Genomic DNA, 17,826 nt, shown 5'->3' on the forward strand with positions numbered 1-17,826 from the left:
AAATCTAATCTCTGTAAAAAGACTACAAGAGGCTGGAGTGACAGTAGTGTTTGACGAGTCTGGAGTTAAATTGACAAAAGGTGGTAAATATATTGCCGAATATATCAGGTGAGTACAAAATGCCAATTTTTGAATTCAAAGCATATAAAATTGATATAAAAACTGAAAATTTATATAAATTATGTCATGAAAGATTGGGTCATATAAGTATAGGGAAAATGTTAGAAATAAAAAGAAAGAATTTGTTTCAAGATAATAAACTACTTGATAAAGTTAATCCTACAGACGATATATGTGAAGCTTGTTTAAATGGAAAGCAAGCCAGATTACGTTTTGACAAATATAAAAATAAAGAACATATAAGTAGAGCACTTTTTGTTATACATTCTGATGTCTGCGGTCCGATTACACCCACAACTATTGATGATAAAAATTACTATGTAATTTTTGTAGATCAGTTTACACATTATTGTGTTACTTACCTAATAAAACATAAATCGGATGTATTTATAATGTTTAAGGACTTTGTGGCAAAAAGTGAAGCGCACTTCAACCTGAAAGTTGTGAACCTATACATCGATAATGGTAGGGAATATTTGTCTAGCGATATGCGAGACTTTTGTACTCAGAAAGGAATCAGTTACCATTTAACTGTACCATATACTCCACAGTTAAATGGAGTATCAGAAAGAATGATTAGAACAATTACTAAAAAGGCTCGTGCCATGGTCAATGGTGCAAAGTTGGAAAAATATTTTTGGGGTGAAGCTGTTCTGACAGCAACATATATAATAAATAGAATTCCAAGTAGGGCACTTGGAGATCGTGCAGCAACACCATACGAGATGTGGCATAATAGAAAGCTAGTTTTAAAGTATTTAAAAGTATTTGGTTCAACTGTATACGTACACAATAAAATTAGAAAACGGAAATTCGACAATAAATCGTTTAAAAGTATCTTTGTGGGATATGAACCTAACGGCTATAAGTTATGGGATATTGAAAATAAGAAATTCATTGTTGCTAGAGATGTGGTAGTTGATGAGACAAATATGGTAAACTCAAGAGCTGTTGAAAGTGACATTCTGAATGATAGTAAGGATGAAGTAAACATTGAATTCCCGAAAGAGAGTAAGGAAAATATAGAAGATAATTTCCAGAATGAGAGTATGGAATGTTGTGTATCAAGTATCCTGAACGAAAGTAAGGATAATGAAAAAGTGAATTTCCAGAATGAGAGTATGGAATGTTGTGCGCCGAATATCCTGAACGAGAGTAAGGATAATGAAAAGGTGAATTTCCAGAATGAGAGTATGGAATGTTGCGTACCAGAGATCCTGAATGAGAGTAAGGACAATAATAAAGACAGTTTCCCGAATGAGAGTAAGGATGACAAACAGCCTTGTGAAGTCTCAAATAGAGTTATCAATGATGCAACTAGAAAAAGCGAAAGATTAAAAAATAAACCACATATTTCCTATGACGAAGATGAATTAAGTTCTAATAACTATCTTTTCAATGCTCACACAAAATTTGACGAAGCCCCTCATTTATTCGAAGAAATAAAAAGTAGAAGTGATAAGGATTTATGGGAAGAATTATCCGCTCATGACTTAAACAATACTTGGACTATTGTTAAAAGACCTGAAAATAAGAATATTGTAGATAGTAAGTGGGTGTTTACTTTAAAACATGATGAAATGGGAAATCCAGCTAGATGTAAGGCAAGATTAGTTGCACGCGGTTTTACACAAAAATATCAAATAGATTACGATGAAACATTCGCTCCTGTTGCTAGAATTCCTAGTCTTCGACTTGTGTTGTCTATTGCTGTCCAATATAATTTTAAAGTACATCATATGGATGTTAAAACGGCATTTCTAAATGGTAAGCTAAAAGAAGAAATATATATGAAAGTCCCTGAGGGAATTATTTGCAATGATGGAAGTGTATGTAAATTAAATAAAGCAATTTATGGGCTCAAACAAGCAGCAAGGTGCTGGTTTGAAGTGTTTGAGCAAGCGCTAAAGGAGTGTAAATTTAAGAATTCTCCTGTTGATCCGTGTATATATGTTCAAGATCAAGGAAATATAAATAAAAATATTTATGTGTTATTATATGTGGATGATTTAGTAATAGCGACATCAGGCTTAAAAATAATGAGCAGCTTCAAACAATATCTTATGACAAAGTTTAGAATGACAGATCTTGGGGAAATACGACACTTTATTGGAATGAAAATTGAAATATGCCAAGATCAGATATTGTTAAGCCAATCTGCATATATAAAAAGGGTTTTAACTAAATTTAATATGGAGGAATGTAAATCTGTAAATCCACTTCCAAGTAAACTAAATTATGAAATGCAGTCCTCGGTAGATGAGTTGTCTAAGTGGCCCAGTCATTTAGTCAACTGAACAACGAGGATCCGGGTTCGAATCCCAGGCTAGTGTATGGATGTAGTTTTCGTCTAAGCCGAAGGCCTTAGTTGCCAGTGCTTGTAAAATATAGTTAGGTTGATAGTTTATAACTATATCCTATACTTTAATAATAATAATAATAATAATAATAAAAATTATGAAATGTTAAACTCAGACGACACATACGATGCTCCTTGTCGAAATTTGATTGGAAGTTTAATGTACATTATGCTTTGTACTCGTCCGGATATTGCAACAGCCGTCAATATTCTAAGTAGATATACTAATAAAAATAATATAGAACTTTGGAAAGGTTTAAAAAGGGTTCTGAGATACCTTAAAGGAAACATTGACATGAAACTAATTTTTAAAAAAAATATTGATTTTGAAGATGTGTTCGTTTTCTATGTTGACTCCGATTGGGGTGGGAATGAAACTGATAGAAAAAGCACAACAGGTTATCTTTTTCAAATGTTTAATTCAAATCTTATTTGTTGGAACACAAAAAGGCAGAATTCAGTAGCGGCATCATCTACTGAAGCAGAGTATATGGCCTTGTTTGAAGCTGTAAGAGAAGCCTTATGGCTGAAGTCTCTTTCAAAAAGTATTTATATTAAATTAGACAAACCTATAAAAATATTTGAAGATAACCAGGGTTGTATAAGCATAGCCAGTAGTTCATCATGTCATAAGCGGTCAAAGCACATAGATATTAAATATCATTTTGCCAGAGAGCAAGTAGAAAATAATCTTATTTCTATTGAGTATATTCCCACAGAAAATCAACTGGCTGATATTTTTACAAAACCGTTATCTACTGGAAGGTTCATGGAGCTGAGAGGCAAGATGGGACTGCTTTGAGAAGTCAAAAGAAACAAAATATACAATTTAACAAAATCTCATAAACTAAACTGAAGTTAATTTTTAAGTAATGTTTAACGTAACTTTTTGAAATGAAAATAATGTTTGTTTTGCTTAAATGATATAAATGATCTGATTGGTTTTTCTGGGTTTTTCCAATCTTAATGGTGAATGCCAGATCATATTGTAATACCTCCCAGAGTACACGCACCAGTCACAGTAATTGAATTATTATTTGAATTTGTTTTTTTTTGAAAATTAATATAATGTAGTTTTTGAGGGGCGTGTTGAATAACATAACATTGCTAAAGTTGCGACGTTATTTAAACCTGCAAAAATAACATTATGAAAAGCCTAAAAATTAATGTGCGGGCACACTGTCTTCTTTACTTCCTCTTTCCTATTCGAAACGTGTAAGTGGCTGGTCGTGTGAAAATTAATAAAATAAAATCTAATAAAATAAAATCAATCATAAAACAACTAAAAAGATTATTGTGCTTTTATTAAAAACTAAACTAATACTAAGCCAACCAAACCAATATTACAACACAAACGCTAGCCTAGTCATGGAACCCCAGAGAACTTCGGGAAATCCCGAACGTTCGTACTCTCAATGAGAGCGTAAAGTGGGGAGAGGGCCAAGCAGCTACGAAAATAATTTAGTCTAGCACAGACTACAGAACGACGAAGGCAGGCCTATGTCGCTTGTGATTTCGTTCTGTCTATGTATGTGTACACTCGTCGGGTTGTGTGGTTTAACACATACATATCCTTACTTGCACCGAAATGGTTATCTTCTGCCATATCAGTATGGGTTTTCCAGATTCCCCATGAATGTAAGAAAATTCAATTTGAGCTAAGAATATTTAAAACGAAATAAATGAATTGAATGACTTTAAAAATCGATTGCAAGTGAATGAGTGTGCTGACGTAAACTCAGTCGAGTAATATTCAAACGAAACAAAACGAGTTACATGAGTAAGAGTTTAAGACAAACAGTTGCTGTGAATTCTGAATTTAGGATATTATTGTAATGTATAATTGGTATATTGAATATTTAACATTTAGAAGCCTTCATTCCCCATTATATTTCCCTATCTTTACGTTAAAAATTTTGTTGTTGTTGCTTCAAAACGTCACAATCAAAATAAGACATTTCGAATAATTCGAATGTTTCGAGTGCCTTTGTTCATTTCGATGCTTTGACACTCAATTCATTGGCTTTCATTAAACACAGTTAGGTATTTTCATTTCATTTCATTGGGTAGTTGTCATTCAATCATTTGAATTCAATTGAATTGATTCATTTGAGTTTGATATTTCAATCATTCTGTATTAATTTTGATTAGAAATGTGCAATCTTCGGTGTGACTAGTTTATATAGGGATACTCGTCCGTTCATTTTCATAAATCAACGAAAACTCTTTCTAGATCTTGATCTTTCGCCATTTAGGGGGCTTTTTACATAAATGGTTTGTTTACTTCAACATCCGTAGGTAGGAGAAGAGTAAGCAGTTACTCTCACTACGACCATGACATCATTATATAATAAATATCTATAACAGTAGTGGCAATGTAGACAAATATTTTAATTGCTTATATTTTAAACTAAAAACAGATGTTGATTTACTTTTAAACATTAATAATAATAGTAAATAGAAAAAACCTTATTGAAATAAAAGCGCAAGACCATGCTGCATTTAGTCTAATTCCGTTTTAATCAAAAAGGAAAACCCCATATTTTTCGCTTACATGAATATTAACAACTGTAAAGCTGAACATTATTATCAATTATCAATCTGTTCAACAGCATAAAATAAATTTTTCTGAGTTTTATCATGTGTTTAAGAATAAACATCGTGTCTCCATCTCCATCTGAAGCGGCTTCACCAAATCAGATGCACTAAAGAAGATATAATACAACTGTACTTTGGCACAAACAATTAACCATAGCATATGACTAGAATTACAATCAGCCACACGCGTTGTGGAAAAAACACTTGTAATTGTAAACTAACCCAAACGATCACAACGGCAGGATGTCAAGTGGCCGACGCCGTGCCCAAAATAATAATAATTTTTCAACCCCCGAATGCGTGGGTGTGAGTCGTACTAAAATAAGATCTCCTTAAGAACAATTGTTACCTCCTAGAACCTAAGTTTCCTATATAAACTCCGTACTTTAGTAAATAAAATCAGTTCATATTTTGAATTCAACGAATGAAGATTGGATTATTTTCCTTCTCTCCGGGAATCCCTATTCATTTTGGTCCTTCGAGCCGGATGGATCATGTTTGGTCCTTCGATAAAAATGAACTCTGTAGTTTTCCCCCACCAGTGGTAAGAGACTCAGAGGTTCAATAAGCTCCTTAAAGTCTGAATTCTTAAGATAAGATCAGCTAAAGGTAGCAAAATAAATAACTCTTGTTTTCCCCCACCAGTGGTAAGAGACATAGTATAAAATTAAAGCAAAATATTATTGCTTAATAAATAGAAAATGCGTGCGTCTGAATTTAAAGGCAGTTTGGCTAGTGGAGCAACTGTAGTATCTTCAGCGGCGGGAGAGTTTTTTAACCGATCTTAAAGGCAGTTTGGCTAGTGGAGCAACTGTAGTAATTTCGGCAGTGTGTATGTACACTAATATCGTTGCAAACGCTGTATGTAGTTGCAAGTAGGCAACAAAGATCAGCAGCAGAGCAATGAAACAGTTGCAATTAGACAACAAAGGACAGCAGAAGAGCAATGAAATATTTGCAAAGAGGCAACACGTTAGCAGAAGAGCAACAACATAGTTTCAGAGACGAAAAGGATGGTGCCAGGTGGCCGCAGGAGCAGATCGGATAGGCGAGCGGAGTTCGAACGAGTTTAAGGAGAGGCGAGCGGAGGCAAAGCATGGTTTTCTAACAATTTAAAGGTCGCTTAAATAAAAAACTAACTACATACTATAAAAATAAATTCCAAAACGCCCCATTTGGCGGCCCCTCGCAGAATGTTTAAGAATAAACATCGTGTCCATCTGAAGCGGCTTTACCAAATCAGATGCACTAAAGAAAATATAATACAACTGTACTTTGGCACAAACAACTAACCTAGCATATGACTAGAATTACAATCAGCCACACGCGTTGTGGAAAAAACACTTGTAATTGTAAACTAACCCAAACGATCACAACGGCAGGATGTCAAGTGGCCGACGCCGTGCCCAAAATAATAATAATTTTTCAACCCCGAATGCGTGGGTGTGAGTCGTACTAGAATAAGATCTCCTTAAGAACAATTGTTACCTCCTAGAACCTAAGTTTCCTATACAAACTCCGTACTTTAGTAAATAAAATCAGTTCATATTTTGAATTCAACGAATGAAGATTGGGTTATTTTCCTTCTCTCCGGGAATCCCTATTCATCATGTGTTTGACACCTGAACCAATGTTTTGGACCCCGGAGCAGAAAAGGAGACATAGAAAAGGGAAAAGTATTGACATATCCTTCTTGTCTGGCTGCTGGGTTGGACGTAAGCAGAAGAGAAATGGTAGAAACTTGATTTGGACTACAGCTTGTGCGGCAAGTGACAAAACTGTAAAACTAATCACTCATAGTTAGCCATGTAGATTAATTTATTTTCAAGCAAATGGCACAATAAAACCAATTAGCTGATACAATTGGGGAGATGCTCCTCTGAGCATCTTGAGCGGCAGATAACTCATATATCTTGGAACCCATCAGCTCAGGTAGACAAGCAAAACAATTGTTAGACCCACACAAACCAACCAAATCCAAACCCCCACAAATCGGATGATGATGAATGATGCATTTCTCCCTCCCTCTTCTGTCTTCCATCTTTCCATCAGAGTTGACTGCTTTTTACTTTTGTTGCCGGGATACAACAGAGAATACAGGAAAAACCTTAACGAAAAAAAGGAAAAGTCAAAAAAAGAACTGTTTGAAATTTTATTGGCGAAATTGATAAAGTGGCTGTAGGAAAATCGAAAGGAATTGTAATTGCAAGACGATCGATCGATAAGGTGAGGGGGGACGGGAAGGTGGCGAGGCAGGAGCAATCAACGTGCACAAGTACAAGGATTTTAAGATTTATATTCGACTTTTTCTTTTTGTTTTTCTCATTCTTTTGTCGTTTTCTGTTTGTATTTTGCATGCATAAAAATATGAGAAATGCTTCTTTTGGGGGAACGGCAATCCACCCAAGAAAGCGGCTAGGACAGGGTTGGAAAATAAGTTTCCAACCACTTTGACAACATTTTAATTTTCACGATGCAGATTTTGATTATTTCGAAATACGCAGAAAGAATTAAATTTAATCTAAGCAGCGCATTTGATGCACTTGTCAAACTCAATTTGATGTTAAATAAATTACTTACTAAGTGGGTGCAGTCTTCAGGTTTAGGACTAGTCCAGACATTGATTGGGTCGGCGGCTAGGCTAAGCCAAAAACTGTCAGCTCTTTAACGAGTTCTGAAACATTTCGTCCAGCTAAACGAAGTTCAACGCACTGAATACCAAGTAGTTTTCGTGTAAGAACACCCACACACACAGCCAACCTCACAGGAGCATATATTTCCTTGGATTTTTTCTGCCATTGCATACTTACAGGCGCTGCTGCCTAAGGCTGTAGCACTAACCATAGAACACATAGATGGAACAAACTCATGATTTTTTGATTGCAAACGCTAGCCTAGTCATGGAACCCCCTAGAACTTCGGGAAAACCCGAACGTTCGTACTCTCAATGAGAGCGTAAAATGGGGAGAGGGCCAAGCAGCTACGAAAATAATTTAGTCTAGCACAGACTACAGAACGACGAAGGCAGGCCTATGTCGCTTGTGATTTCGTTCTGTCTATGTATGTGTACACTCGTCGGTACATGCTCAGGCTTCGTAGTGTGTGTGTGACGTGAAGTTGTACAACATCGATTTCAATAGCTCGCTCGACCAAAATTTTTAATTTTCGACAAAACAGCGAAAATGCGAATACGATAAGCCCCTGTGGAAAGAATATCAAGAAATATTGGCATCTGCTTCGTATGTATGTGGTGATGTGTCTTGGGAAATGTCCCTGGTTCGATTCCCAACTCGAAATCGTCGCTTAAAAAAGGTTTTTTCTATTTTATAATTTTGTTTTATGTACACATACATAGACAGAACGAAATCACAAGCGACGTAGGCCTGCCTTCGTTCGTTCTGTAGTCTGTGCTAGACTAAAATTTTTCAAAAATTTTCACTCGTTGCAGAGGACGGACGTGTTTTTTTTGCGCTTATCAACTTTTATTTTTTCTCGCGATTAAATACTTTTACATAACTCTTAAATTATCGGTTTAATTAATAATAATTACAACATCCGAATTTTATTTTCATTTCGCGAATTCTTGCTGTCGTTTTTGTTTAAATTTAAATAAAATCAAAACTTACAACAATACTTGCATTAGCGGTGTTGTTGTTTTGTTTATCTCTTTTGCTTTTGTGTCTTTACCGTGTTCAATTTGACGCGCTCTCCCGCTCTTTCCTATTCTTGATTGATTTGCGCTCTCGTCTTTTGCCTACCCGCGACTCTGTGATACGTGTTTTTGTTTTTGTGTTTTCATTTCTTTTTATTCTTTAGTTGTGAAGGCTTACTCTGCACATTAACCCTTGTGTCAGAACTGGTCAGTATATTCTTATACACAGATTTTTTACCTTTAGAATTTTTATTTTTTATTTTTTTGTATTTCCTTTTGTAATTAAATTAAACTTTTGATAAAATGGTTGTCTGCTCAAAAAATAATTGCATAGTTGCCACTAATGCGGTTGACTCCCATGATTATATTCTTTGTTGGTTGTGTGACAATGCGGTTCACGTTAAGTGTGCAGGTTACACAGGCAGAATCAAGGAGTCTATTGCTAAAGGTGGTGGCTTAAAATATGGATGTGATGCTTGCCGGGAGGTCGAGAATGAGATGCGCTCTTTCATGAGGCGGACTAGAGATAGTTTTGACACTTTAAGGGCAGGTTCTAATAAACTCCAAGCAGAGTTTACTGCGGCGGAGACTCAGTTCAGAAGTTTATCGCTTATGAATGAGTCTCCGAAACGTAAAAGGACCAGTCCTTGGGGTGTTTCTGTATCTGTAGATCCGCCAGCGTCTCTTATCGTCCCCGACCGGTCTCATGCACCGTCCACTCCTAATGTACAGCAATTGATATCGTTTAAGAGCCCGGTTGTGAATGCTATTAGTAATGAATTACCGGTATCACCTGGGAATGATCTCTTAAAAACGATGCCTATTGTAGTGTCCGATGTGTCTGGGCAATTACCCATTCCAATGGAAATTGCCGATAGTTCTAAAAGTATCGAGGGCCCCGTAAACAAGTTGACTGCTGCAGTGGGCGACTTGTCCAACGTTACTGCTGCGGCTGACGCTTCGGGACCGCGGCCTCTCGTTGGCATACCACCAAAGAAATATATATTTGTTTCTAGGCTAGACCCTGTTGTCACATCTGATGATGTAATAGCCTATATTCGGAAGAAACTTAACGTCTCGAATATTGCGGTGGAGAAGTTTAAATTTTCTTATTCTCGGGACATTTCGTCCTTTAAAATTAGTGTTTCTGCCAATATCTTCGACACTATATGTCGAGAAGATTTTTGGCCTAAACATATAATAGTTAAGGAATATACTGTTAAAAAGAAAAATCGGCAACCGATTCTCTTGCCTACAACAACAACTAATACTATTCCTGCCACATCAGCATCTGCTGGTGTGTCAAAAAACTAGCTACGTCCCTTAACCTGGGTTACCAGAACGTTAGAGGACTGAAATCTAAACTTCCTAATCTCTATGTAGATAGTCTTTCTTTTGAGCATAACATTCTAGCTTTCACAGAGACGTGGCTAAAGCCTGATATTGCTGATGCATCGGTTTTTTCCACAAACTTTTCTATTTTCAGACGTGACCGGATTTCTCGCATAGGTGGTGGCGTTCTGATAGCTGTGGATGCTGCTTTATAATCTGAAATGATTCAATTTTCTAGTACCCAGGAGATTGAGTTTGTCGGTGTTAAAGTAAATTCTAAATCTTTTAATGCTTTCATTACTTGTTCCTATATTCCACCATTATCAGACATGGTGGTATATTTAAATCATTTAGAGGCAATTCAGTTTGTCTCCTCTTTAGTTTCGAGTCAAGACATGCTCATAGTTGTAGGTGATTTTAATTTACCCGCTTTAGCATGGTCACTAACAGATGAATCTACCACGTTGTTGCCCTCTTTGTCACATGACTTTATTGATGGCCTTCTAGGCTTATCTTTATCCCAAGTCAATCCTGTCTTAAATTCTAATGAAAAATCGTTAGATCTTATTTTTGTATTGGATTCTTCTTATTGTGAGGTTTCTAGGATCGAACCATTTGTTCTTCCAGAAGACAAATTTCATCCTACATTAAATTTAAAAATTGATTTGCCCTTGCTTTCACCATTACTTGGTTCAAATGAGTTACCACTAACTAGGTGCTTTCGTAAGATTGACTTTGCCAGCCTTAATGAAAACATTGCTATTACCGATTGGTCTTATCTGTAGAATTGTAGTGATATGAACTCGGCTGTTCGTTTTTTCTATGATACTCTGAATTCACTCTTTGATATTTGTGTGCCTCTTGGTAGGCTGGAGCGGCTTAACAAACCTCCCTGGTTCTCTCGCGAGCTATCCAATTTGAAAAATGTGAAGACACGATATTATAAGAAGTTTCAAAAAACACGTCGTTCATCAGATTATGCTCTGTATAGAGTCGCTCGTTCAAAATTCATGATGCTTAATACACAATGCTATAAGAATTATCTTCAGCGGTGTAAGCTTCAGTTTTATTCTGACCCTAAACAATTTTATAATTTTGTTAATTCTAAACGTAAGACCTCTGTGCACCCATTTTTTGTCTTTTCAAAATAAAAAAGCGAGCTCTGATCAGGCAATTCCCGATATGTTTGCGAGTTTTTTCAAAACAACTTATTCCTCAACGGAATATCGAGCAAGTCCGTATCCTTATCATTTAAAAAAGGCTAATTGCATTTTCAATCCAGTGATTGATGAAAGTTCTATTCTTAGCGAACTTAAATTAGTTAAACCTGTTTATTCTCCGGGGCTAGACGGTATTCCTGGATGTGTACTCAGGTTCTGTGCAAACGCATTATGTAAACCCATTTTAAAATTGTTTCTATTGTCTGTAGAATCTTCCTCTTTTCCATCTATTTGAAAGGAGTCATATATTATTCCTCTGCATAAAAATGGCAAAAAGTCCGAAGCCTCTAACTATAGGGGTATTTCAAAATTGTCCGCTATTCCGAAAGCTTTTGATAAAATTATAACTTCTCAATTGCAACATTTTTGCAGCTCTATTATTTCGCCATCCCAACATGGGTTTGTGAAACGTAGATCTACAACCACTAACCTTTTAGAATTTACATCAATAATTATCAAGGGGTTCAAAAATGGTAAACAAACTGATGTCATATACACTGACTTCAGCAAAGCCTTTGATTCCGTTAATCATACCCTATTACTTTCTAAGCTGAGCGACATTGGCTTTGCACCCCTTCCTTTCTTGGGTTCGAGAATATTTAACAAATAGAAAACAGAAGGTACTTTTTAAGTCTTCTTTTTCCGTTTCCATTTGCATCTGTGACTTCTGGTCCTCACACTATTTATTAACGATCTTCCATCAGTCATTGTTCATTCGCGTGTGCTTATGTATGCTGACGATGTCAAGCTTTGTCATACTTATAAAGATACAGATTCATTTAGTCGGCTACAAGCTGATCTTAAAAACTTTCAATCCTGGTGCCAGTTTAATCTACTAAATCTTAACACTACCAAATGTAAGGTAATGACTTTTTTTCGTAACTCTCCTCAACTGGTCACTTATTTTCTAATCAACAGCCCTTTAGAACGTCTAAATAATATGAATGATTTGGGCGTACTTATGGATCATAAGTTAAATTTTAACACCCATATTTCCACCACGGTCGCAAAGGCCATGAGTGTCCTGGGTTTCATTAAAAGATGGTCAAAAGAATTTGATGACCCCTATACAACTAAAGTTCTTTTTACTTCGCTTGTCCGTCCTATTTTAGAGTATGGATCTTGCATTTGGTCACCTCAATATGAGTCGCACCAGATTAGACTAGAATCCGTTCAAAAGCAGTTCTTGCTATTTGCTCTTCGTGGCTTAAGCTGGGATCGCAATGTCAATTTGCCTTCGTATTCTAGTAGACTTCTCTTGATTAACCTTCCGTCCCTAACTAACCGTAGAATTATGCTTGGTGTCATTTTTATGCACAAGCTCCTAATTGGTGATATCGACTCGCCTGAGTTATTAGCTCAGGTGAATCTGTCGGTACCATGTAGACAGAGTAGACATCCTTTAATACCTTTATCCCTTAGTCGTTGTTCTTCTAACTATGCTATGCATGAACCTTTTAGGGTCCTCTGCTCTGATTACAATCTTCTATCCCCTGTAATCGGCTCAGAGTTTTCTATTAATATGCTTAAAACATCTATCCTATCCCATTTAGTTAATAGATAGCTATAGTATTATGTGTTTGACTGTCTTCTCTATTGTGTATTTTGTCCACGCGATTCGTGCCGTGCGTTATACGGCTGCACCCCTCGGTCGGTCGGGTGGGAGGTGGGCAGTTATCTGCTTGGGCTCGCGCGTAACAGGCTTTGTCCTGGTGTCGTAGGGGCCACTTGAACGTACTGCGCATAGTATCGTCAACGTCCGCTAGACTAAATTATTTTCGTAGCTGCTTGGCCCTCTCCCCACTTTACGCTCTCATTGAGAGTACGAACGTTCGGGTTTTCCCGAAGTTCGCTGGGGTTCCATGACTAGGCTAGCGTTTGCAATCAAAAAATCATGAGTTTGTCCCATCTATGTGTTCTATGGTTAGTGGCTGTAGTCTGACAAGGTCAACTTGAGATCCGAGCGAGACGCTAACAAATTCTAATGAGCCAGGGGGCAGGTGGTCACGGACCCAGGAAGGACATGACATTTTGTGCTTTCTAAACTAATGAGCAGTTAAATATTTTGTGTTGACAATGACTAGTGATAGGGAATGGGAGACTGTCAAAAACTTAACGCTAATTAATCGCTCTGTAAGCTCCAGCAGAGATTTTGGTTAGCTAATAAATTCACAATTGTCAACAAATTAATGTGAAATATTATTTATTTACAATAAGCACACAATTATGATTTATGCATTTCCCATTTCCCAAAACACAAGCGCAACCCAAGGGCAAAAAAAAAAACCAACTCATTTAAATCCGTTTATCTAACTTTACCCTGTCGACGACCAATAATAATATTCGTTTGTTCGCCAACTTTTTTCTGATTTCATAATCCCTCTTTGTGCCCTCTTTGAAAATTAATTTTATTTACTTTAATTAAAATTATTAAATTATTTACTTCAATTAAATTGTTTTATTTTGCTTTACGAAATTTATTAAAAAACTTACATTTGTGAAAGAAAAAAGTGCATTCAGTTGTGTTTTTGCTTGTTATTGCATATTTCATGATGTGCCTTTTCTCCCTGCCCCGAGTGTGAGTTGAAAATGGTAAATTTAAATGTTTAATGTGCATTAAATGCAAAACCTTGCAAATGGGAATAGATTTCGGATAGAACTTGGATTATTCATACTTTTATAGATATATTTTTACCATATATCTAAGCAATTGAGCTGCACTACATATTTAACTATACAATGGTGAAATGTTTATTTAAATGCATATATCTAAGTGTATAAAATTCGTTGCTTTCTATCCTTTACTTTAAGGCGATGTGAAACAGGATAATTCGCCCCTCAAATATTAAGTGTATCATTGAGATTTTGTCAGTAAACGCTACGTGGTATCGACTACTAAAGACTGTGACAGATAAAGCGTCATATAGTCATTAATATCAATGGTATTTGTGGTTTTCGCCATTTAATCCTATGAGTGTATGGTATACAAATTCGAAATGCATCAAGTACCTGGCATTTTTTTCCTTTTAGTGTAAAAAAAATCTCCAAAAAATTTGTGGGCGCGTTTTCAGTGTAATGCGCCCATATAAGCATACATAGCACCATAGAAATATCGCAAGAGTGAGCGAGATGGCATGCTATGAAATAAAATGTTAGTACATTGTGAACACTATTCATGTTTTTTACAAAAAAAAAGAAGAATAGAAACAAATGTTTCATTAAGACCATTAATTATAATGGTTTTATCTTGTCCACAAAAAGTGGAATCTTCAACCGGCAAAAATATTGCTAAGACCGTTTTTGACAGGTTAGTTAAATGGAATATAGTTGATCAAGTCAATGGCTTGTCCTATGACACCACGGATGCAAATACAGGCAATTAGTCAGGAGCAGCAGTCCAATAATCTCACCATACCGCCATATGCAAAAAGGAGAAAATGGTTAGCGTGATGTTTGCATTTTCTTAGTCAAAATGTACATTAAAGCATGGTTGAAGTATCCATGATCTGAACCATGTAAAAAATTGTTTAAAATATGCAAGTACTGACGGGGAAACCTCGGCTATACTATTGAAAAAATGAGCAATCATTTATGGTACCTTGCCGAAGACTCAATAGCTCTGGCGTTTTTTGATTCGAATGTCTCCCCCGAAGAAAAAATTCGACAGCTAGAAACACACTTGAACAAAAAATTAAAGATTTTATGGAGCTATGCAATTCAATAAACTTAACATTTAACGCCAGGAAATCTTCAGTTTTACACTTCAACCGAAGACGTCAAAATCTCAACCTAATATTAGGAAATCAATCAGAGATGTTGATCAAGTTAATTATCTAGGTAGAATAATTAGTACAAACAATTCGCCGGTAAATCATATCAAATCACGATTATCCAACTCTAATAAGTCTAATATTTTTCTACAGATGTTGAGCGGTTGTAGGTTCGGAGTTCATCCATCCAAAGCCCTTAATTTCTTTAAAGCATTTGTCAGACCTAAATACGAATATGCATGCTCATCATTTGCATCTCTGTCCAAAGCAGCAATTAATAACATAAAAACCCATGCTAATGTCCACTTGAGAAAATGTTTGGGCCTTATTAGATCTACACCTATAAACATTATATATCATCTAGCTGCAAAATTGCCACCTGAATACAGAATGAAATTTGCAACAGCAAAGGAAATTGCCAAAATTTTTGCATTTGGGCTTCCAGCAGCCAATTTATTATCTAACAATTTCATGGCTAAAAACACTAGCTATGGAAAAGTATATATTGAATATAAAGAGATATTCGATACTATAGGAAATATTACTCATCACATAAATTTACTTTTGACCCTAACTTCTTCAAAGGAACCTGCCATAATAAAAAATCTGCCAATCATGAAACTATTTCTGCTCTACTCGGAGATACTCTTAACACACTCCGTGAGGGAGGATATGAAATTTTTTTTACAGATGGCAGAGGACTTTATGGACAGTGCCTTTACACACAAAAACTCAAACACCACTAAAAGCTTTTATACAGAGTCCAAGAGATCATCGTTGTCCGCAGAACTTATTGCTATAGGAAAAGCAATAGACTTTGCAATTGAAAATCATTTTCAAAAAATTGCTATTCTAACAGACAGCTTAGGGTCCATTCAGTCCTTAAACAAAAAACACAGCAACAACTGCTTAGCTTTAGATATATTAAAAAAAGTAGATGAAATTTTTGTAACCAGTATTGAAATCCACCACATACCAAGCCACGTCGACATACAAGAAAACGACCAAGTGGACGCTGCAGCAAAGAACGCTAGAACGAATGGAGTCCTTATCTCAGCAAGATGGCCTATAAATGACGCGATTAATAATTTTGCTTCGAAAGAAACAAAGGATATTGTTCGTTATTTCCTTTTCTTTCGTCGGCTCCATGGTTCCATAAAAAATAATCCTTCTATTCCTTGGAAATAAAACAATTAAACAGAATACTAAGCGGACATGCATTCGACAAACATACACTTTTTAAAATGAATGTAAACAACAGTGATTAATGTGACACCTGCAATGTAAAAGAAGAAATATCCCACTTATTATTAAAATGCACCAAATTTACGCTCATAAAAAACAAATTTCAAAACCTACTACGATACAATGACATTTATGAGTTTCTCGCTGAGGAGCCAATTAACAACTATAAATTATTAACATCATTCGCAAGATTAGCTAACATTGATTTATAAACTAAAAACATACTAACCAAAACATTAATACATATATCATCACAACTAACAACCATATGTTTTTATCATTAGTGATGAGAGCATCGATAACGAAAAAAAAAAAAAATCTATAACAACGTTTACAAATTGACAAAACATATAATTGTAAAAGTTCTCTCTATTCTTTCAATTTTGTAACTCTCAATTACTGCATTGGCGTTGGCGTTAACCCTTAAAGTTCGCGGGGGCCAAATAAATCTTCCATTCAGCAAGAGCTAGGAAGTAACTTAATATAAAAAAAAAAAACACAGTTAGGTATTTTCATTTCATTTCATTGGGTAGTTGTCATTCAATCATTTGAATTCAATTTGAATTGATTCATTTGAGTTTGATATTTCAATCATTCTGTATTAATTTTGATTAGAAATGTGCAATCTTCGGTGTGACTAGTTTAGCAGTGACCTTTCAAGCGCTACGGGCTCTTTGTTTCTTATTGGACACAGTACCAGGGACTGCACTCCAATATGCTCCGACAGCTCATCAAACAAATCTACTCTAATTGTGGAAAAAATTCTAAAATGGCAAAATCTCAACGAAAACCCTAGCCCATACCCAACAAAAAATCTCAAAGCTACTGACGTTGCCATGGAAGAGGACATAAATCCCGACTTGCAGGAAGAAAATAAATCGCGGTTGATGCTGCTGACTCTTGACAAGGAGGACATCAAGCAAAAATCAATGAGGGTTGCTTCGAAACTGCCAAAAACTGACAAAGCTACAAAGAAACAAAGCTAAATCAATATAAATACTCTGGAAGCAAAACAATAGCCCGTCGCACGCCAAACCGCATCGCTCTACGTAAACCTAGCTCAAAAAATGAACCCACTGTGCCTGCTGCTCACACTATAATTAAAGAAAAAACACCTGACATCGCTCCAGCAGATGAGCTGCCTTTAATTATACCCGAGTTAGATGCTGCTTTTACTAGATATGTCGCATCTTCTGCTGCTAATACCCGTTGATGCCCCTACTGCTGCTGATACTCGCTTTGACGCCTCTACTGCTTCTGCTACTACTCGGTTATATGCCTCAACTAGAGAGCTGCGTGAATGATAGAAAAATCAATTCGAGTTAACAACATTCAAAACCAAATAAATGAATTGAATGACTTTGAAAATCGACTTCAACTAAATGAGTGTGCGACGTAAAAATCAGTCGCACAACATTCAAACGAAACAAAACGAACTGAATGAGTTAGAAAGTGAGTCAATGAGTTGCTATGATTCGAATGCATTCGAATTCGAATTCTGATTTTAGTATTTAGTATTTATTTGTATTG

The sequence above is a fragment of the Drosophila willistoni genome, unplaced genomic scaffold, assembly GCF_018902025.1.
Source record: "Drosophila willistoni isolate 14030-0811.24 unplaced genomic scaffold, UCI_dwil_1.1 Seg29.1, whole genome shotgun sequence".
In the NCBI taxonomy this organism is placed as follows: Eukaryota; Metazoa; Arthropoda; class Insecta; order Diptera; family Drosophilidae; genus Drosophila; species Drosophila willistoni.